Source organism: Haliaeetus albicilla, chromosome 19 (assembly GCF_947461875.1).
Source record: "Haliaeetus albicilla chromosome 19, bHalAlb1.1, whole genome shotgun sequence".
Classification (NCBI taxonomy): Eukaryota; Metazoa; Chordata; class Aves; order Accipitriformes; family Accipitridae; genus Haliaeetus; species Haliaeetus albicilla.
In genome coordinates this window covers 24,153,007-24,176,498 of record NC_091501.1, presented here as the reverse complement: position 1 = coordinate 24,176,498, position 23,492 = coordinate 24,153,007, and the positions used below count along the sequence as shown (strand labels likewise).

Here is a 23,492-nt window from a genome sequence, read left to right as displayed (position 1 = left end):
CACAATAAGGTCTCCCAGGACCCTTCTTTTCTCCAGGGTAAACAATGTCAACTTTCAGCTCTTCTTAGGAGAGGTATTCCACACCTCTGGTAATTTTTATGGCCCTTCTCTGGACCCATTCCAACAGGTCCATGTCTTTCTTGTACTGAGGACTCCAGAGCTGGATGCAGTACTCCAGGTGGGATCTCACCAGAGCAGAGTAGAGGAGCAGAATTTCTTCCCTTGACCTGCTGGCCATGCTTCTTTTTATGCAGCCCAGGATATGGTTGGCTTTCTGGACTGAGCACATATTACTGGCTCATGTCTGTTTTTTCATCCACCAGTACCCCTAAGTCCTTCTCCACAAGGCTGTTCTCAATCCCTTCATCCCTCAGCCTGTATTGATACTGGGGGTTGCCCTGACCCGGGTGAAGGACCTTGCACTTGGCCTTGTTGAACTTCATGAGATTCACATGGGCCCACTTCTTGAGCTTGTCCAGGTCCCTCTGGATGGCATCCCATCCCTCAGGTGTGTCAACCACACCACTCAGCTTGGTGTCATCTGCAAACTTGCTGAGGGTGCACTTGATCCCCCCATCTATGTCACTGATGAAGATATTAAACAGTGCTGGTCCCAATACAGACCCTTGAGGGACACCACTCATCACTGATCTCCATCTGGACATTGAGCCATTGACCACTACTCTCTGGATGTGACCATCCAACCAATACCTCACCCATCGAACAATCCACCCACCACATTCATCTCTCCAATTTAGAAAGAAGGATGTTGTGGGGGACCGCATCAAAGGCGTTACAGAAGTCCAGATAGGTGACATCTATAGCTCTTCCCTTGTCCACTGATGTAGTCACTCCATCATAGAAGGCCAGTAGGTTGGTGAGGCAAGACTTGCCCTTGGGGAAGTCATGCTGGCTGTCTCAAATCACCTCCCTGTCCTCCATGTGCCTTAAGATAGCTTCTAGGAGGATCTGTTCCATCTGTTCCCAGGCACAGAGGTAGGGCTGACAGGTCACTAGTTCTCAGGGTCCTGCCTTCTACCCTTTTTAAAAATGGGTGCAATGTTTCCCTTTTCCCACTCACTTAATATATAATCTGCAAACGGTGACAGAACCACTGTCACCAGAAGGGTCATTAGTGTTCTGGAAGTCCATATTGCACAAACCTGCACTACAGTAAGCAGCACTGATTCCCCTGAAGCAATCTGACTAATACAGGGCAGTCTTAGACATGGTTTTGTATGAGATACAGAAGCTGTTTAACCAACACATAGGTGATACTGGGAGAGTCCTTCTGAGTTTCTTAGCCTGCCCTTCCATCCCAGCATTCTGGAAGTCTTGAGGATGTCACTATGTCACCATTATCTGTGCCTCATGCACTTACCTTTTTTCTATATATAGGTAATCTGCCAGTACTGAAGCACACTCCTGTGGAAATATCTGGTTATGGAGATCAAAAATTTTAAATAACAGTAATATCAAACAACAGAAAAGAGCAAGGATATGGTGAGAACAATAAAAGAATCTAAGAGAAAATTAAAACCCAAAGGAAATTGAAATTTGAAGAGTGGCTGTTGCATCTATGTATAAGATGTATCAGGGAAAATACACAGCAACAAGCAAATTTGTCCTTAGATTAATGCTGTTATGTAGTGTGAAGAAGACTGCTCAAATTTTGTGGTCAATCAACTTTGCTGTTTCAGAAAATGAGTGACATCCCTGCATAATGTTCCACTTGCCTTCTCTCTATTTCTTGTGCAGCACACTCCTGGCTCCCCTCCTGCTACTTCCCCCTTCTCTTGCCTGTCTGTTCTTCGGTAGGAAGGACATTCTACAATACTCACAGAAGGAAAAAAAATCTTTGGTGATGTGGCACTACTATAAGAAGGCTGTGATTTGGTATAGGATATATCAGATTGGACTCGCTCTATTCTCCTTTGTAATGAGTGGCTTGTACTGATCTTAGACTGCACTAGCTGGAGAAAACTGAGAATGCAGCTCAGTTCATTATATTCTAAAGTCTGCAGCAATGCTCTACCTCGGTTGCTTTATATATTTTATCTTCAGTGGTGCATCTTATATAAAAGCCTATCTGCTCCAATAGGATTTCTGCTTTTCAAGACTGTAAAGCTGACGGATGAGAATAAAAGAGTACAGACTTTTCCAGAGCTTTATAGCAGAAAAGTAGAAAACTAGAGGGCAGATAAGCATTGGAACATGTTGTGGAATCTCTGTCCTTGGAGGTTTTCAAGGTCAGATTTGATAAAGCTCTGAGCTACCTGCTCTGAAGTTGATGTTAATCCTGACCTGAGCAGGAGGTTGGACTAGGTGATCTCCCGAGGTCCTTTCCAACCTCAGTTATTCTGATAATAACTGAGGAAAAATTCCTAAAGTTTCTGTAAGTTAGCCTTCCCTGTATAGTACCACAGAGGCCAGATTTGTAGGCAATTTAGCATGACATAATTGCCAGTAGTGGGACTATGATATTGATGACAATAAGCCTCGATACAAAGTTGTACAGTGACAAGAATGACTCCTCTTGACTGGACCACAGATGCATAAAATGAGGGGTTTTTTTCCTGAGGCTGTGCAATGATACAGTAATGGGTCTGCAGTACAGAATGACAGCCAAGTCAAACTGATTGAAAACCGAGAGGGATTTAAACCCCACGGTAGCAACTGAAAAGTGTTCTGCTCGCTTGTGATCTACTCCACTCTTTCTGGGTAAGGAAATGAAATTCAGATAGGAAAACACTGAAAGATATTATTTTCAGATATCAAAAAAGTTGCTCAACAGATACATTTTACATATGATTTCTACTTTACTGTGTACCTCATCTAATAATCAGTCACATAAATAAATTACACAAAGTACAACATTTAAAAAGGATAAGCATTAAATACAAACACAAAAGACATTTAGCAACATGGTCTGGCTGAAATCTACATGGTGTGAGGACTGCCACAACTTGTTTAGTGGCATGTTGACAAAGGTATTTGAAAGATGATGTCTGTATATGACCTACACTTGTCAGAAGATTCCTATATTATCTACTGTATAGCTGGTCTAGTTTTCCAGTTATGGAAACTGTTGGTCTGTCTTTGCTTATTAAATGAAGATGACATTATCAAGATATATCTCAAAAACCCCTTCCTTATCTGTTCTACAGCAACTTTGAATTGATCAAAACTGAAAATGTTTTAGAATTAAATTACTTGCCACTACTTAGATTGTTTAGAATTTATCACTGATTCGGTTAAACTGGAATTAGAGTAATCTTTTATTTTCATCTTATCAACAAGCATTTTTGTCTTTACAAAATACACAGTATTTTGTTTTCCCTACCGAGATAAATACAAAATGTGATAACTGCTTAAAACGTTTTATCTTGTTAAATTTATAAAATACTTCCAGTAATTAGGTTTTGGCAACCCATGATACTCATCCTCCTAAAATTTAACATATTCATTATATTACTCAAACATTTAAAAAAAATTTTGCACAGCTAGCTTGAGTGTGCACCTACCACATTACAAGAAGCTGTCTTGGCCAAACAATTTCCTCAACACAGCATGAGAGAGATTACATAGAATTTTACTAGGCACTTTCTGCTTGTGCCAACTGTTCATAGAAGGCATCAGTCCAATAGTAATCTGCTACTTTTGTTCCAAGAAGTAGTTAGAAAACTCTTTTCACCTCGATTTATTATTTCTTCTTTGAAAACCATGTTATAGAATAGAATCATAGAATCATTTTGGTTGGAAAAGACCCTTAAGATCATCGAGTCCAACCGTTAACCTAGCAATGCCAAGTCCACCACTAAACCATGTTGCTAAGCGCCATGTCTACATGTCTCTTAATTACCTCCAGGGATGGTGACTCAACCATTTCCCTGGGCAGCCTGTTCCAGTGCCTGACAACCCTTTCAGTGAAGAAATTTTTCCTAATATCCAATCTAAACCTCCCCTGGTGCAACTTGAGGCCATTTCCTCTCATCCTATCACTTGTTACTTGGGAAAAGAGACTGACACCCACCTCGCTACAACCTTCTTTCAGGCAGTTGTAGAGAGCTTGTCAGACACAAGCAAAGGGATAATTTTTGTACCTAACATTCATGACAACTTCCTTTAATAGATCTATGATACAGGCTATCATATAATTTAAAAATCCTTTCCAAGATCTTCCATCTAAACTATTCCAGTTTAAGGTTAATTCCATGTGCACTGAAGTACATGGAAAGGATTTAATTGATTTTAAAACAATTGGATTGATTGGATTTAGCATTGGATGATACAAATTATCACGAGACCATAGTTTAGAACTTTCTATTCTAGCTATCTGCGTGAAGGCCATGAAAAGAAGATATGGCAATACAGTGTTTTTCTCTGTCAAAAAGAGAAAAATATCATTCAGGATCAGGCATCTTAAATCCTGATGTCTGGCCAACGAAGTGGATTAAAAATGAGTTACAAGTGCAATTTAGCATGTTTACCAATTCTTCCAGACTATTATTTTCTTTGTCTAAGTATTTCTTTGCTGGCTATTGTGTAAAAGAGTCATGCAAACAGCAAGACAAATGACTGAGGATATTAAAACTGATTAAGTATGGAATTTTATCAAGTCCACAAAATACACAAAATTAGAAAACTGAAAACGAGTTTCCTTTTAATCTCTACCATAATAATAATAATCTGCCATGTTGTTTTGAGACTATGTAAATTTACTTTCATGGGTACAGTCCTCTAAGTACTTTTTTCTGTTGTTACTTGTGTTTTTCCAAAATGAGAATGTTAAAAAGGTACTTCTAGTATATAAATTAACCTTTCAAAATCTTTATATTATTTAAATTCAGTATTAATGTCAATTTACTGTTCTACCAAGTAGAAGTTCTATTTCTAAACAAATATGCAATCTGGAAAAGAAAATCAATACAGGCCTAATTTCTCCATGTTTAAGAAATGTACATATTTGCCTAAAATATTTAAATTTAAAACTAATTACTCTCCCTCATATGCAGTAACTCACAATAAATCAGAAAATCTTCAGTTTTGGAATTATGTTTTTGCTTTCTTCACTCATGCAAATAATATACTGTTGTGATATTCCATTATAATATGCTAATAAATAATGTTATGTTTAGTGTATATACTATACTAAAATGTGGATCAATGGATTAAGGTCAAAATTCTCTGAGTAATTTTGTGAATATTCATCTAATTTTTTCAACATACGGACACATTTCTCAATACATATTTTATAAAGACAGATGTTTCTACTACTTTAAAGGTTTAATAATAGTTCATGCAACTGAGAATGCAAATCTTATATATATGCATAAATTGTTTCACAAACATCTTGCAAGTAAAATCTGAGTCTGTAACATCTCAGGCCATACCAGGTGTTCGGTACTTTCTCATAAGTTCCTTGATTGCCCAAAGTAATTTTATGCAACTTATATTGGTATTTTAATGGGTATGATAATACAAAATATTGGGACTCAAATTTCTGGTGCTTTGAATGTATTTGCAGTGTGACTGTTCCTTTGCTTATTAATGAAAAGAAAATGTTGGTTAATGAGAACCACCAACAGTAGTGACCATCAAATTTTGCCAGCTGAAACATCTCACCAGAAAGCCAAGAGTCCATTTCTTTAATTGCTTGTTTTGGTAAAAATAATTGACAAGCATTTAAAGTACCATTGGCAGATTATAAGTAGAGGTTTACTTCTGATATTATATTGGCATTTTTTGAGGATAAGATGCAAGCAGTCTTAGTTTATAGTGTAACAAACATTTTATCTTGTCTTTGTAATTAAAATACTTGCTAAATGGTCAACAGGTTTGTTGGGTTTTTTTTGGAGTGGCAATAGCTTGATAGCTGTATTAAAAAAAGTGTGGCTAGCAGGTTTGAGGGAGGTGATTCTCCCCCTCTTCTCCACACTCATGAGACCCTACCTGGAGTTCTGCATTCAGCTCTGGGGTCCCCAACATAAGAAAGACATGGACCTGCTCGAGCAGGTCCAGAGGAGGGCCACAAAGACGATCAGAGGGCTGGAGCACCTCTCCTGTGAAGACAGGCTGAGAGAGTTGGGGTTGTTCAGCCTGGAGAAGAGAAGGCTCTGGGGAGACCTTGTAGTGGCCTTCCAGTACTTAAAGAGGGCCTACTGGAAAGATGGGGAGGGACTCTTTAACAGGGAGTGTAGTGATAGGACGAGGGGTAACAGTTTTAAACTGAAAGAAGGTAGATTTAGGTTAGATGTCAGGAAGAAATTCTTCATTGTGAGGGTGGTGAGGCACAGGAACAGGTTGCCCAGAGAAGCTGTGGATGCCCCATCCCTGGAAGTGTTCAAGGCCAGGTTGGATGGGGCTTTGAGCAACCTGGTCTAGTGGAAGGTGTCCCTGCCCATGGCAGGGGGTTGGAACTAGATGATCTTTAAGGTCCCTTCCAACCCAAATCATTCTATGATTCTATGATATGAGGAAAAAAAGGGCAAATCAACGTAAGAAAATTAAACACAGGATAATACCAGTTCTTAATGTTTTTAACAGCCAGTTGTTCCTCTGAAAGCAGTAGGAGTTGGGAGCACGTATACCCTGTTCATCAACTTCCCGGGTTTGCCCAATGAACTTTTTTTTTTTTAAAGAAAAATAAGGGCTGCCTTCTTGTAATAATTTCTCCAAGGTGATAATGTATTTTATGAATGTCAAAAGACTTCAATGCTCCTTGTATTCCTTTGCTTGTCAGGCAGTTTCTTTGCTACACTTTCACATTAGCAAACATTTGACGCTTTATCTATTTTCAAGAAAAATATCTAGTCAAACTATCATTTTATGTTTTTAATTGAATTTTTGCATAGCAGCTGGATTACTTGGGAGTCCTTCTAATGGAAAAACAAGCTCCAGTAGATGGATAAATAATCTGGATTTGGACAGAAATCACCTATTTGCTTAATGATTATTACTACAATGCTATCCAAAGAAAGGTTTATCACATGGTTGCACAATGCAAAGATGCAATTTATACAAAACATTTGCTATATGTATGTCACGGTTTTTTCTGTATCAGACAGTAATCTAAGAAATAATTATTATTTCAGGTGTTCATTCCACAATTTTTTTTCCTTCCATAATGAAACGCAACTACGTGGGTCACTTACGTTCTTGGCTAAACCACTTCAATTAGTAGCATTAAAGATGTTTTAATTAATAAAATAGAGATTAATTTATCCAGGACTGAAAGAGAAATGTAATTTTCCATTGCTACATTTCAGCTATATGCATTTTTATATGAATAAATCCCTACTGTAGCGATTTTGTAAGTGGTCAACCAGCAAAAATGATTGATTGCATCTAATTCTAGAGACAGATCATTCTCCCTCAACTTTAGTGTGAAGAGATGGAAAAAATATGTCTTCATTCAGGAAACAGGAGTGGAACAGAAATCTGTGTTCTTTTTAGTATCGTAATTTCAAACTCGGTCTTTGACTATATCTAGACATGGATACATAAAACCAGACTGAAATTCCTTCAGGGCTCACATTTGGTGCAATTGTCTGACACTGTTGGATTACGGCTGAAGAAAGGAATGGTCAGTCCCCTCTGACTGACGGTGGAAAGAATGTCATTCCCTATGTAATAGCTGTCCAACAGTAATGAGTGCAGCCACCATTGCTGACAAAGTCCAGGACTCAGAAAAGGATGCACACTTTTTACAAAGAGAACTAATTGAGGAATTGTTGTTCCAGAACATTTCCGGCAGCTTCCCTGCATCTGTCTCAAACCTAACAAAGTCATAGTCGATTATAAATAACTCCAGGATTGTGAAGAGGCTAGTCTGAAGATTTTAATGTGAGATAGTAAGGAACTTTCTTGGAATAATTTTTGGAGTTCATCTGCAATACAATTGGGTCTTACTGCAAGCTATTTTTAAGAGTGGATATTAAATTACTCAGAAGGAATGATATTCTAATATGCTGACCAGTCTGATGCAGTACCTGGTTCCAGCAAATCTGGTGAGAGAGGATTCCAGGACTGACTAATGTGGTACTGCATCTGGTTCAACTATTGTACTAGAGTCATGCTTTGCACTATAGGACACGCAATTCCAAGTAGCTATTCCAAAACAACAGTGTTTGTCCTTCTTTGGTGCTCAGATGATGACCTTATTTACAGGATCCTGTCTTTGCTCACTTGTAGCCTCCCAGCTCAGCCCCTGACTTAGTAATTGGGACACTCAAGTTCTCTGAAAAATTCTGTGCCTAGCTTTTGATTGTTTGACCATCCACCTGTGGTTTCTGAGATTCTATTGATTAACATTTTGCAGACCATTTCTATGGTTTGGGGTAAGGGGCAGTGAGATATCAAATCTTGCCAAAGAGTCTAAGGTCAATAATGGTTATAGGCTAGATACACACACGTTACTGTGCATCATTTAAGGAAGTGCTTGCTATTGTAAAGTAATACTTGTACCATGTTATGTGAACGATTCTGAAGGCTGTATTTTTTCATATTCGTCAGTCCTAAGGCCAGAATTTAAACCTATGGTAAAACTGCAAGTGAAACTAAGTTTCCCAGATGCCTCATAGGACACATTTGTTTACTCTGTCAGCACTGGATTTCCATAGCTTAGAGAGAACTGTGTCACTTCCTGCTGAAAGGAAGTTCAGGACTGACTGCATGACTTCCTAGATTACTTAATGTCTGTATCAAGTCATTGCTATTAATACAGCAAACTTATTATTATAAATTTTCTCAGTAATTTTAGCAAAATATAAATAAACAAACAAAATCCTTATGATAAAGTTCTGCCTTCCAAATATTGGTACTCTGAGTAGAGGTACAAAAAGTAAGTAAGTGAAGTGGCATGATTTAACTGCTCTCCCATTCCTTGAGGTGGTCTCCACAAAACCATGTTCATGGGATAAATCCAATGCTCCAAAGCCTGTCCTTTTCTTTTTATGTATTTATTAAAAATTAAAATAACTACTGAAAAACAACAACACAGCAAAAACTTAGGAAGAGGACCAAAAGCTTTAGGAAAACTTTTGCCCCATTGAATTTATCTCGTACAGGGGTTAACCCGCAACATATTCTTAACTTTATGTACTTTGGCAACATTGTGGAGAAGGTACTGATTACGTTAGAAATAAAATTATGCTTCAGAATGATCCATAGAAGTCTTGAATACTGAAGTTCTAAGAAAGCCAAGTGGAAAAATAGAATTATTTTCAAATGGCAATACTTTTGTCCTCAGAAACTATTTGTTTTGGGTAAAGTTCAGAGTTCTTGAACTTGCTGTTGAGAGAATTTATGGACCTTGTTTGTCCACTCTTTCAAATCCTTACAAAATGTGTGTACATTAGCTACCAGCTGAAGAATACAGCCCTAGTTCTTGTTGACGAGGTTTGACTGATTTAAAGTGCTGCAAGTATGCTTGTAATGGCTTTAAAAAGGACTACTTGGACATTTCCCTCACAGCTTAACCAAACTCCCAGCACTTGTGCAGTTTTCCATGATTAACTAGGTGATTTCTTTGTGCAATATTGTTTTCTCTAGAATTTCTATGAACTCAAATATTTATTTATTTTAACATTAAATAAGGGAAACTAAAATACTGTAGGAAAATACCACTTGAAGTAAGAGCACTGTTCATAAATTGCTCTTGCAGAAGCATGCAAAAACTGATTTAAAAAGAGTTGCTCTTGTGAATCAAAAATCTGTCTTAAACCTTTTAACATGATTTCACAAAGAAGTCTCCAGTGTGCATTGCTGCTCATACAAATGCACTTAACATACAAATCAATTAAACCTGGAAAATGGTAGCTGAAAAATAGATCACTGATTACAAATTCAAAAGTACTTCCATAGGATTTAAAAAACAGGAGGACCAAATATTTAAAACAAAAACAGTCAACCCAGAAAAACACCAAGTCACCAAGTCACAGTGTCTGGTTAGATGCATAAAAGCTGTAACGATTAGTGAAGGTTAGTAAAGTGGATACTACTAATTCACTGCATGCACAAGATTGCATGACTTGAGATGGCAGGTACAGTACAATACTTTATCAGGATGCCTACTTGATGAACCTGGAGAAAACTTTACATTTCTACCTATAACTGCCTAAAGAGTTTGCCAATAGACAGTTTCTATAAATGGGAAAAAATACTTTAGAACTTGGCCTCTGGGTTCTGCTACTGTCATCCAAAAGGAGAAATATATTACAATAGGTTAGGGAAAAAAGCTACTCTATAGCAGGCTTTTTGTTTAAGAGCAGGAGTTTTAAATGTCTACTTTTTAGTAAATTTTCTTGAAAGGAAATCATAATGATTTTTCCTGTAAAACCTTAAAAGGCATAGTATGCTTTGACTGTGGTTTTTTTTAGTGGGTAGAAAAGGGTGGCAGAATTTTTCTAAGCAGGCGGATTGTGGTCTAGCAACAAATATCCTTTTTGCTTTATTGCCAATTGTGGTAATACCAGTGAGGACTGAACTAGGTGGTGATGGGAGTAGTGACCTCAATATGGAAGAAATCAGAGATTTAAGTTGGTGAAACAGACTAAATTATTCTACATATGATGGCTAGTTTCAGGGTTGACACAGTGTTTTCTTCTCCTGCCCATTCAAGCTGTTTAACTGTTTGGATCTTGCTCCTAATATTGAGCACAAGAATGAGAGAGTATGTTGGTTCTTATGGAAACGATAGTTTGCTAACAAGCTGAACTTGGTCCATTCTTTCCTGCTGATCACCAAACAACAGATCAAAAGACTTTAGATGCTATAATCCCTGACTGTATTTGAAAATGTTGAATGGCACAGTATTAAAATAGTGGTAATTTTTCATATAAAGAAGCTTAATGTCCTGTGTCCCATTGTCCCAATTTGCTTCAGAAAAAGAAAAGTGAATACTACATTTTGTTGTCAGTTATGTCACCGATTTAAGGAACTCAGCTCTTTAGGTTAATGAGGGCATTTAACAGTGGTAAATGAATCCAATATCTACTTTACAAATCATGCTTGTTCCACACAGTTTTTCTTGTTTGTCTACAAAGATGTAAAAAAGCATCCAGTCCAATAACATTACAAACATTGTTTGATTTGGAAGACCCACAAATATGACTGGCTTGCTTCATACCACACAAACTGCTATACTGAAGGGTGGTATTACCCACTTATTTATAACCACCTAATGTTACCATGTAAGGCTGAATCAATTAAAAAAAAGTTCCAGAACTGACAGGAATCTCTATAAACTTTGCTCTCTAGGAGACATAACAATAACATTCAGCCTAAATTAAGTAGTTTTTGGTCTTAGATTGGTTCAAACTATTTTGGATGCAATTATACTGGACTTTCTGTTTTTCAGTTAATCTAAGTATTATGAAAGGTCTTTTTTCATATTTCATAAAACTCTAGAGAAACATAGTTTAAAGTCGAGTACAGCTACCAAATATAAACAATCAACCTTTTGCTAATTGCTACATTCAATCTTAAGTCAAAATATAAACCTCCTATACAGCTTGTACTTCCTGATCGCTTTTAAAAACTGCAATCAGTGTATAGCTTGAAATGTGTTTCCTCCTCTTGCTTTTTCTTTACTTGCTGAATTTACATTTATTAAATTGTCCATTTCAGGCTTCAGGGAATGAGTCTGAGAGTGAGACAAATGGATTTTCTCATTTCCTTTTGTTTCTTCATCCTTTAGTTTCCCAAAATATGGTGGCTGTCAAGAATCAGTACTAGTTTGGAAGAATGCCAACAATTTATACTGGTGGTGTCTCCAGATCAAGGTATTCAATGAACTGCAGTGTTACACAGTAAGAAAATTTTTGTTCTATCTCCTTGGGGTGCATTACAATAGGAAATACTCCTAAAATACAAGGGGCATTATCCAGGGAGATTTTCAAAGTTAACTGTTGAGTGCCTTGAGACAGGTCAGCTGAAGTAAAAGTTGAAGTAGATTCACCAGCAGCAGCATATTTCAAGGGCTACAGTGTGGCAACTCAGCAGGGAAGATGATTATCAAAACAAAACCACATCAGACCCCAAGGAAACCATAAAATACAGATACTTAGAAAATTATAGACTTAAAGGACTTTTCCCACTTGAGTTAATTTGGGAAAAAAACCCCAACAAAAAAACAACAACCAGAGATAGAGGCTTGTGTTACAAAAATCTAAATTGTGCAGAATTGATGTTGAAATTGATTTTTGGACAAGATAAACATTATTGTACATGAAAAACCTTAATATTTGATTTCTTTTTGGAACTGTTTTAGTATACTAGGGACACTTTCCTCTCTTGTGATGCTGGTACATGAATTAAGGATAGAAGATACTTTTGCATACTGTTTCAAGAAATTTTTGAGCACTTTAAATCAACGAAACCTACATTTAATAGTTTATGAATTTGTTTTCTAGACCAGTATTAGTTTACTATACATGCACTAGAAGTTGCACACTTAATTTTTACAGACGCTAAAAAAGATTAGTGACTATTTAGATTGTAGGCTTCAAAGAACTCTGTAAGATACTGTAATCTTACCGTGTATCTACTTAACAAAATCACAGCCTAATTTTTATCAGTCTTCTTCAGTTACTGAGAGCATAGCATTAGTGGTGTCATTTTCTTAGCACAGAGAAAACTGAGTAACTAACTATATGTCATCTTTCATTGATACTTATTACCTGTCATTAAAATAGTATTGAGAAGTATTGAGATATAATATTAATGTAATCATTTTAGTGGAAAATCAAAACAAAAGTGGTTTCATTTTTTTCTCATCTACCAAATTCTGACACTGAAAAAAGTAAGAGACATCTGATAATGGTCACTATAAACCATTAAACTTGGGAAAAATAAAAAAAAAATAAAATTATAATAAGCAATGCATTTACTCTTACTTATTTTCAAAATGGAGAAAATGAGCTAATTAGACAAGTCTGCATTTTGAAGGGACATTTTCCCTTACATAAGAAGAAAAGTATAAAGTTAAATATATTATATACTAATTCTCATAACCCAAAAGATACAGCTGTGCTTTAAAAACACAGTGAAAATGTAATTACCTAATTTAGCTTGGTAAAGAGCTACTTTTTCTTGGCTTTTTGCCCAGAATATGCTTATTCCTTCTGCAGAAACAGTATGGCAAACTCTAAAAAGAAAAGGAACATGTTGCAGAGGCAGAACAGAATATGTTCATTACAAACTTAACATACTTAAGGATTACTGCCTTCAGTAATCAGTAATAGAAATTTGCATTAATCTGTACAAAGAGAATGATACCTTCATAGTACAAAAGCGAAATCTTCAGTTTATTGACAAAACAGGAGCAGGCAGTCCTGGCTTGAAAGCGTGTTTCAACACCATTCTGGAAAGGATCTCCTTAAGTCCTGAGAATCTGAATTTTCACTTTTAGCATTATAGAAACCAATGAGATGACTACTGACTCAAACTTTACTGGACTCCTTGAATGTCCACGTATTAATATAGAATATTCAAAAGGTTCTCTTGCGAAGATTTTTTTCCCCTTGTACATCCAAGAAGAAACTCTACCATCTGACTGACCTATGTAATGATCTATAGCTGGGATAATACTGCAGTGGAAGATTAACTAATGCAGAAAACAAGAGCCCTTAGAACTGCTGTTTTTGTCTGCTGAGGATGAATGTTTCAGAGATGTCCATCAAACTTTCAACTTTTATAGTGATTGAGGCACAACCCTTTTATTTTTTTTTTTAATGCATGGCATAACCTGTAAAAAGACTGATAAAGGTGCATACGTTATTTACAGAAAAAATACATGTTCTGTCGCCACCTTTGGGAACACTGCTGTCAGGTGTAAAGGGACATACAGCCTAGACCATCATATTTTCTGTTTCTTCATATAGTATGGAATAAGAAAATTACTGCAGTGTACCGTTCCAGTGCCATAATGCTAAATCTTTTTCATTGTGTCTTTTAATGCACTGTTCATTAAGTAAGTATCTGTTCTACCAGATACTGAATCTGTTTTGTTCACAGAATAGGTTCAGTAGTGAAAATAACCGGTTAAGCTTCCCCAGTTCATCACACCATGGTATGTCTTTCATGACTTGGATGCTCCAGCTCAGTTTCTGCCACTTGACGCCACGTGCTCTCGGCACCTCACAGCAACTGCAGAGAGGACTGCCCAGAAGCTTGTCTTCTCCTCCTGTCCAGACCGGGGCGGGGGGTGGTCTCATCTTCACTGTCCAGTCAGTTCTCGATTCATTTTCGGTGATGACCCAGAAGGGCAGCAGCTGGTGCTAACTAAGCGTGCCGCTGCTCTTTGAGGAGAAAGCTTGAAGCAACGAGCCCAAGCCACCAGGCAGGCAGCCCAAGCAACCACGTTTTGACCGCACAACCCAAGGCCGAGAGGCAAAGGCTCCATCCAGGGGCCGGGGCTGCTCCGAGACCGGCGCCAGCCGGCGAGTCCAGCGGCGTCGGGTTTCCGTGACAAGCCCGGTAAGGAACAATAAGGCCCCGTCCGAGGGCGGCCCGCCGCTCCCCAGGCCGCCCCATCGACACCAGCTGGGCAGCCGTTACCTCAGGGCGGCGGCGGCCGTTACCTCAGCCCGGCGGCGGGAGCGCGCCTCCCGCCCCCCGCGCGCGCCCTCAGCCGGGCACCCAATCAGCGGCCGCCGGCTTCCAGCGCGCGCGTGCGAGGAGGGAGGAGGAGGAGGAGGGGGGGCGGCGCCACGTGACTCGCGTGGTGCCGGAGGGAGCGGCGTGAAATCCACATCCGGGTGAGGCCGGGCTGGCGGGCGGGCGGTTTTCCCGGAGCGAGCGGGCGGCCCTGAGGGGCGAAGCGCGCGCGCGCTGCCTGGGCGGGAGCGTGGCGGCGGCGGCGGCGGCCGGGTCCGTCTCTGTCTCTGACTGACCGGGGCGGGCTGAAGCGGAGGGGGGAAGCCGCCTCCCGTCCTCCTGTGTAGAGGCTGCCCACCCGCGCCGAGTTAAGCCTAGCGGGGAGGGGGGGAGGAAGGCAGGCGCTGTTTCCAGCTGGTTCGCCGCCCTCCCCTCAGCGGGGTTGCGGAGCCTGGAGCTGGGCTGGTACCGGCGGTTGGCGGAGCCTGGCTGGAGCGGTTGCCGCAGGTGATTGATTGTCTCTGCGAGGCCTGCTTTCATCTGCCCGACTCTTCCTCCGGTGCTGCCCCCCGGGGTCCAGGCCCTGCCTGTGCCACAGCTGCGGCCCGCCAGTGTCGATACCCGTGTGCTGAGGGGGCTGTTCTTAGTGACGAGACTTAAGGGTTGCTACGAAAGGGGATTTTAAAAGTAGTTTAGAGGAACAACAGGAGCTTCCCTTCCCTGCACCAGAAAATTGATATCCCTGTCAACAGGAAGGAGAACCTTGTGAGTAGTTCTCTAGCCCAGAGGTTTGGAAATCTTGGCTATCACTTCTCTGCTCCCCCGCTTCTGAGGCCAAACCGTGCATGGCCAAATTTTCAAACACTGTCCAGAATCTTAAGTTGTGGTGAAATATCTAGTTTGATTTTTTTTCAGAGGTGCCTGTGTGCCTCATGTCTGTTACTATAAATGGAGTTAGATGTTGAAATTTTTCTGAAAATCTGTCCAAATCTTAAAGCATCTAAAACATTTTCTGTAAATCTGGTCTTTAAACATTTTTGGTTTTGAGGCTTCTCATATGTATAATAGGGTTGACTATATCCTCTTGATACCTCAGCACCTGAGCTTAACCTTTTGCTCTGGGATGCTCCCTCGATGAACTCTCTCTGCAGCTTTGGTTTGTCTCAGGAGACAATAGTTTATCTTGTAAGCAATTTTCCTTTCCTACCTTAGCAGTTCTTTTTGCTGAACAGCTACATATTGTGAATGCATTTCTTGCCATCTTACTGCAGCATTTTAGTGGAGCTTTGGGTAGTTTTTGTCACAGTGCTTGAACACCTGTTTCTGTAGACTTGCTTAATTGTTTTTGTTCTTGGTGCTTTCTGGCTGTTTTACTTTCTCCTGCTCTTCAGATTTTGCTCTTCTGCATATGTTTCTTAAACTTATGACTTTGTTCTGAGTGCCTCCATATCCATGGCTTGAATGTCTAAGTAACTGTTGGTGCTAATGTTCTAGTAATTTTCATCGCGGATGTCAGTTTCTCAGTCACTAATACAGGAAACAGCCTGCTGACTGTTTTCAAACAGAGTTTGTAGAACAGGCAACCTCTGTTAACAAGTGTAGCAGTGAACTCCATGCTGGTAGGAGTTGAAAGAAAAGAATCACAGCAGTGTTCAAACAGGTGATGCCTGGGTGCTCAATGAATATTAGATAATCCCAGAGCCAATTTCAGAACCTCTTAAAGAGATTCTTGAATCTGGTGCAAATTTATTTTACGTTATTTTGAAAGGAAGGCAATTAAATACAGGAGACTAGGAGAATAACTTCTGTGCTGTGTGCCTCAGCATGTCTTCGTGAATAGCTTCACCAATAATGCCTTCTGCTATTAGTCTGGGACATCACAGCTTACGCATGCTGAGATGGTATTTTACTGTATCTCATCTGAGGAGGTAGGTGGATTTTGTACATACCAAATTGAGACAGTGGATATTAAAATAGAGTCTGTCACCTTTGGATGTGTTTTTAGCCAAATCTTTATTCTGACCATTGCTATAATTAAGTTGAAGTCTTCCTTCCAGTTTAATTCTACCTAGAGATAGAAATGACTGAAAACTGAGTATACCTGGTGACACATTTACATCTGTGATGTTCATACATAAACTTCCACAAAGGTGTTGAGACATATTGATTAGCCAGTGCCTCACTAGAACTCTTAATGCAGTTTAAGTACTTTTCCATTTAATTACATTCTCCTTGATTGTTTTCTGCATGTCTTTGAACGCCATGGACTGTTAGACTAGCTCCGTTGTGTTTCTTTCCAAGTGACACAACTACTGCCAGAGCTTGGTGAAGAATATATGTCATCTAGACAATGTTAGCTGTTTATGTGGTGTCAGGCTGACATTCAGGATGATGATAGCTACATAGATTCATAGATGTCAGAATACAGTTGTGCTATAATGCGTTTTTCTGGTCCAGAGGCACAGTTGGATTGCAATCTTAAGGGCAATAACTGGCATTCTCCAAATGTTTACAGAACTGCTAAGACATCTAAGTATGGTGTGTATCTGAGCAGTTGGCTTGATTCCTCCTGACTTACTGAAAACCAACTTCCAGGAAAGCTTGCAACACCAAATGGAAAGTTTGTGGTGTGATGGAAACAAGCTTTTTGTGAATCTTTAAATGTAAAGTTCAGAATACCTCTTGCCCGTGTTCATTTGAGTCCATTCACGTTCACAAGGTGGTTGTTTCAGTCTGCAATGGTCTGATATGCTTGTGTGTTTTGTAATCTGCTATTGTCCATTTATGCAGTTTTTGACGCTTAACTGCCCTTACAAGAAAGTACTTTCTGCTTATGTAAAACTAATTTCATCATAATAATGAAGGAAACAACTGTTGTTAAACCAATCTTGATAATTTTTCAGTGATTTTTTTTCTTTTGTATAGGGCTTTTTCCATAGCACGTTAGAGGTCTCAGGCTGCAGACAGTCATACCTTTTAAGTCATGCAGACGAGATCTACCTTTAAGTGCTTGTAAGTGGTAGATTATCTAAAAAGTGTTGCAAAGTTAACATCTGTTACATTTCACTACTTTGTTACTTTGATACTTACAAGAATGCATCAGAAATTCAAGGCGGGGGTTGGTTTTCTGTTTTGGTTATCTTGTCCTTCTAAAGACTTAAGGTTTATGTGGAAATAACCCTTACTTGTGTTAGTAAAAATAAATACCTTAAATTTTAAAGTTGGATTTAAGTTTTCTGATAAGGCCTGTTGCAACCTTTATCTTCCTTTATCCCTTTGTGTTCCTTAAGCAATGGTACCTGCTTTCCAGACCTGAGTCTCCAGAAGTGGTGCTATTTTTACAGAAAGGAATTAAATGACTTGTAATTTTCTTAATGTAGCATAACATAGTATCTAGACTTTCTTAACGTACAGTAGGATTCATATTGTTTCTTCCTGAAGAGTTTGGGATTGACCAATGTGAAGAATTTTGCTTTTCTGACATAGCAGGCTTTTTTCCTTTACATTGTTCAGCTGACAGTTTTATTTTTGGAGTGTCCAAAATTAATTCTGGGGGTTCTGTCCACTCTTTTGGTGAAACCAAGTCTTAAAAATGTAATTTCCATTATAGGGTATGGTTGGAGAAGCAGAATTAAGTAGCCGTAAATTTCTTTTTAAGCAATCATAGCGGGCTTCTTGAATTAAAAGAAAGTGAATTAAATTTATTACTTTACATGTACTTGCTTGTTAAAGTGGTGATGGATATTCCTAAAGAGATTTTTAGGGATGGCATTTTTATAGAACTCTTCTGCAGTTTTTCAGCAGCTGGATGTGGCATCTGTCTGCCTTGGTTTGTGTATGTGAGGCTAATATTTCCTGTTGATCACATTGTTACAGATATGGTCTAGTAAACATTTCAAGCCTTTGAAACAGAGCTAGAGGAATGGACATAATATTTACAAAGGTGTTCTGGATCCTCAGAAATAAAAATGGTTCTCATGCCTGTATAACACCTATAAAAGAAAAGCAGGTTTTGCTATTTGTCATTAAAGGGATCACAGTTCAGTTTTTGTATGTCTTTCAGAGAGGAATCTGGAAATGGCTTTAATTTAAGTTGCTGATTTCAGCCAATGTAAAAATATGTCTTCTGTTATATTTGCACAAAGTTCTAAGTTTTAATTTTAAGAAAATCAAGCATGTCCAAACTATAGTGCAACTTAGTAAAAAAAGATCTAATATGTCAGGCAGTTTATGGAACACTGGCCAATGTTTGAGTATGCTTATTGGTTGTGTTTCAGTTTTTGTATGCATTGAGGAATTGTACTCTGATGATGAAGTATTGCATTCTTAAGAGCTGTTGTGTGGCAACACAGCCATGCCAAGGCACTAGATTCTTTTGATCTGAATAGAAGCAGAAAAACATGCAATTTGCAATCATGTGTTTCAAGTGATGATAAATGTGTTTGAAAATGTAATGAAAATTTCATACTTACCTCAATATGAATATTATGAGCTGGAGAGCATGTCCTATGAGGAGTGGCTAAGGTCACTGGGTTTGTCTAGTTTGGAGAAAAGGAGGCTGAGGGGCGACCTCATGGCTCTCTACAGCTTCCTGAGGAGGGAAAGTGCAGAGGGGGCTGCTGAGCTCTTCTCCTTGGGATCCAGTGAGAGGACACATGAGAATGGTTCAAAGCTGCGCCAGGGGAGGTTTAGACTGGACATCAGGAAGCATTTCTTTACCGAGAGGGTGGTCAGACACTGGAACAGGCTTCCTGGAGAGATGGTCGATGCCCCAAGCCTGTCAGTGTTTAAGAGGCATTTGGACAATGCCCTTAACAACATGCTTTAACTTTGGGTCAGCCCTGAAGTGATCAGGCAGTTGGACCAGATGATTGTTGTAGGTCCTTTCCAACTGAAATATTCTATTCTATGAACACTCTGGGGAAGAGATGGAGCTCTGGGTGAATAAATGTGAGCTGAAAGGGATGACAAACATTTGCTCTAAGCTATGGACTTTTCAAGAAAATAACTGCTGTAGACATAATTGCTGTTGCACATGTTCTTTTGCGTACACTGAATGAAGGTGGGAGAAATTTGTAAGAATGTGAGCAGATTTAGAGATGCTTTATCTGTTGTTATGTACCCAGAATGAGTACCTGCTTTCTGGGAAAATCTTGTCATTAATCCTTGCTGAGGTTGGGGTCCATGTTTCCCTGGTACAGTTTGGGGCTTTTCTTTATGTACAGGGGGTCTCTCTGTCAGGAACTACCCCCTGAGCCTGGCTGCAGAAGATTACTGTTACAATCTGTAAAGGCTATTTTTAAAGTACTGGAAATTGCTTAGGGATTGCCCTGCACCTTCACTGGGCAAAGTATATTCTTAAAGATTATGGTGTGTAGGTGCCTCCTACAAATGAAGAATTGGGCTGCTGAATTTTCTGTCCATATATTTACATGAGACATACCTTCTGTAATGCTGAAGAAAGCTTAAAATTTGGAAATTTCAGTGGATAAATGGGATTTCTTCTGGCTTTAGGTCAGCATCTAAAGGGAATGGTAACATCAAGGCAACATAATTCTGCAGTTTATATGGGCTATATGGTAAAGCATTAGGAAAAATGTAAAGGAGGGAAAATGTATTTAAATATTTTTCCCCACACAAATTCATTGTGAGATGCATTGACTCCATTTTAGAAAGGGGTTATGGAGTCCCACAGAGTTAGTCATTGTTCCCTGAGAGTCTGGTGGATTTCAGTTTGTTATTGTAGAATTGTCACTGTTTCCAGTATGTTTTGCTAATGTTTTTATGTATCAATAATGTTACTAATAATGAATTAATGAAATGTAAAAACAAAAAAATTAAACATTTTATTAGTTTTTATTACAGTGCTTATTTATTTTCTTAACTAAATGTAAAAATATTTAAAAAATGTTTTGCCAATTGATAAACTCATTAAAACTTAGAGGACCACTCATGTTAGAAAGGGGCAGGATATGGACTGTAATTTGCATTTAACAGCCTGTGGAGATATGAGAAAGCATTAGTAGGATCATGTCGTCATTGTGCTCATGCAGATCCTGTTCTGAAAAATAATTTAGGGACTCAAGTCTTTCTAAGAGTCTTTGTTTTCTAAGTTGATTTTTTTGTATTTCTGATGCTAATTGAGTTTTTATAATATGGTTGTGATGAAAATGTTCTCAATATTTAAAACCCAATAAAGGTTACTGCAAAAGGTCTAAATATCTATCAAATGGGTTTTTTTTAAATGGAATAGGGTAAATAATTTTATATTGGAATTTTGTAAATGTATATATTCATAAGGTGAGAACAGATTATAATATGATTTTATAGTTAGATTTCCAGACTGAGTTCTATCTGGTATTGAGACAGGTCTTTACCTTCTTGTAGGTGTACCTTTTGCCTTTTTTGGTACAGCAGCCCTTGTCTGGAATGCCTGGATTTCAGAAAGGCAGTGTTTTTACCTGAGGTCTTTGAATGTCAGTTTTAATTCCTTTTCCACGTTAGATTTGCGATTACTCTGAGTAGTAGTAAGAAAATGGAAAGTGTTTGATCTGTGATGTAGTAGGAGCTTGTGGCCAATGACAGTCCTGTTTATTTAAAAAAAAAAAAAAAAAAAAAATCTTCTGTTTGATAGGAAAAACTTTCTGCACTTCACTTCTAGAGGAGTTACAGACTGACTTTAGAGAGAAGTGTTTGCTAAGACAGGAAAAAAAAAAAGGCAAAACAGACTACATGCATTCTCATTGGTTAGCACAAACCAGTGATTTTGATTTGGTGTCCATCCGAAGTTTTCTAGAAGTGTTGCAGCTTGTATGTTTTGTTTTGGTGGTGGTTTTTTGTTTGTTTTTTTCTTCTTTTTTTTTTACTAAAAATGTTTATAATGACCTTCTTAATGCATGAGGGTAGGGCATATCAGAATGTCTTGGGGACATAGTGATGGGGGTCCAGAATCTATCACTTCAAAATCAGTGGTCCAAATTCAGTCCAGCTTGTTAGCAGACAAATTATTTTGTGTAAAATGAGCTGAGGAGTTGACCAGGTCATACACACCTATGATTTCCATTTGAGTTAAGATCTAACTGTTGTAAGTCAGTAGCTGTAAGATAATTTTAAAATTTCAGGACTGGCTGTTCATCGTTCTTTATTTTAGGGTAGTTTTTGTTTGTTTTTTGGTGTTTTTTTTGAGGGGGGGGAGATTGTTTAGTCACTTCATTATGGCCAAGATGTCAGAGTTTGATACAGGTTTAGTTGGGCAGAAGTGATATAGCAGCTGGGACTAAGACTTTGTATTTTTAATGTCTTTTTGTGTGTATTTGTTGTGAAGAACTCCAGGCACACCTGATGTAGGACTTAGCAGTTTCAGTTGCTTTTATATTCTAACAGAGAAAAGGAAGATGATGGTGTTTTTTTCTGAAAATTTTTTTTTTTTTTTTTAAGATAAAGATCCTGTGTCCTCAAACACCTTAAGTTAAGAGGTAAGGGAAGAAATACATTGCATAGTCTGGTCAGAGAAAACTATGAGGACAATTGGTGACCCTTTGAAATGTGTTTCATGCCTTTACTACTCTAAGCAGCAGCAGACTTCAGCTTGGGTTAATGGTGCCTACTCACTTAACCCAGCTGCGAAAAGTGAATATAATCCCCTACTACATTTAAATGCAGAGTGAAACAGGTTGCTTAACCTAGCTCTGAAAGTAGTTTAACATTTAAAAAAACCAAACAAATGAACCCCCTTCATCTGAGAAGCAGAAACTAACAACCCATTGCAGCAACTCAAAACCAATCTGAATTCAGTATACAATATGATGAAGGGATTCTCTGTAACAACGTGTTACAAGCCTTAAAATTAGAATTTCATAAGCAATTTTTTATGTCCTTCCCTGGGGATTATATTCAAGTGAAGAAATTCAAGATAAAACCAGTCTTTGTTCCACCTGGTACATTGTTTAGATTTCTGTTTTCTACTGGGGTGTAAAGTTAGGGGGAAAGGAGCTGTCAGAAAACTAGCCTAATGTTCTGCATATGGTTTTGGCTATAATGGGTAAAACCTAGGAATCTAAATTCACTGACTGATAATAGACCTGTTAGGAAGATAAAATAAAACTGCATATGGTAGAAATAGGTAACTATTGACCTAAGCTGAGGCAGAGAGGGATGACCAAAAAAAAAAATAAAAAAAAATTCTGAGTGGTTCACCTAACCTATTTGTTTACAAATTATATTTTTCTACAGCAATTTCCTGATGGTTTGTGCAAGGGACTATCAGTGTCTTTAGTTAATGTGTGTCTGTGCTAAGCCAGGCAGCAGATTCTTTGTTGTATCGTCAGGCTGCAGTTAAGCCGGGGCAGAGGACATTGGTCAACAGGTAGTATCACTGCTGCAGTTACAAATTTTCTCATGCTCTTCTCCAAGAAGTTTGTCCACAGAACAAAATTATTTTCCATTTTTAGTTCTGTGTATTCAGGGTGAATATGTGGGTATTATTTTTCTGACTGCTGTCCCCTGCAATAGGGGAAGAGACTAAAAGATTGCTCATTTAATATGCTTCTGATTGTGATGATATCTGCAAGGTATGGGCTGTGAAGAACAGTACAACTAATTTAAGTTACCATGTATCACGCTTTACCATCTACTTCCTGCAGGTGTTTGTGTCTGATCACAGTCCATTGAAAGGCCATGCCTTGCTACAAGAAGTGTAGCTCCTATTTAAAAGACACTGTTATTGAGTGGTATATAAAGATTTTTGGGTGTTGAAGAGATAACAGTCCTGACTACATTTGCTGGAAGACATCCCTTGGTACAATAGTTGGTGAAATTTATATTCGGAGTACCATCTAGATCAGAGAAGTAAGTGAATCTGGATGTTAAGTAAGTGTTATCTGTGGGAATTAATG

At 38.5% G+C, this 23,492-nt stretch overlaps 1 protein-coding gene across 7 annotated transcripts in view; it reads left to right on the top strand.

The window, feature by feature from the left end:
- The first annotated feature begins 14,698 nt into the window (after positions 1 to 14,698).
- Positions 14,699 to 23,492, top strand: part of CCDC91 (coiled-coil domain containing 91) — a 159,649-nt gene continuing 150,855 nt past the window's right edge. For 2 of the 7 annotated variants that reach the window (XM_069806824.1, XM_069806823.1), the window contains exon 1: positions 15,112 to 15,363. The gene's annotated coding sequence lies outside the window, so the exon portion shown is untranslated. The other 5 variants (XM_069806821.1, XM_069806817.1, XM_069806818.1 and 2 more) reach the window with 4 other exon arrangements.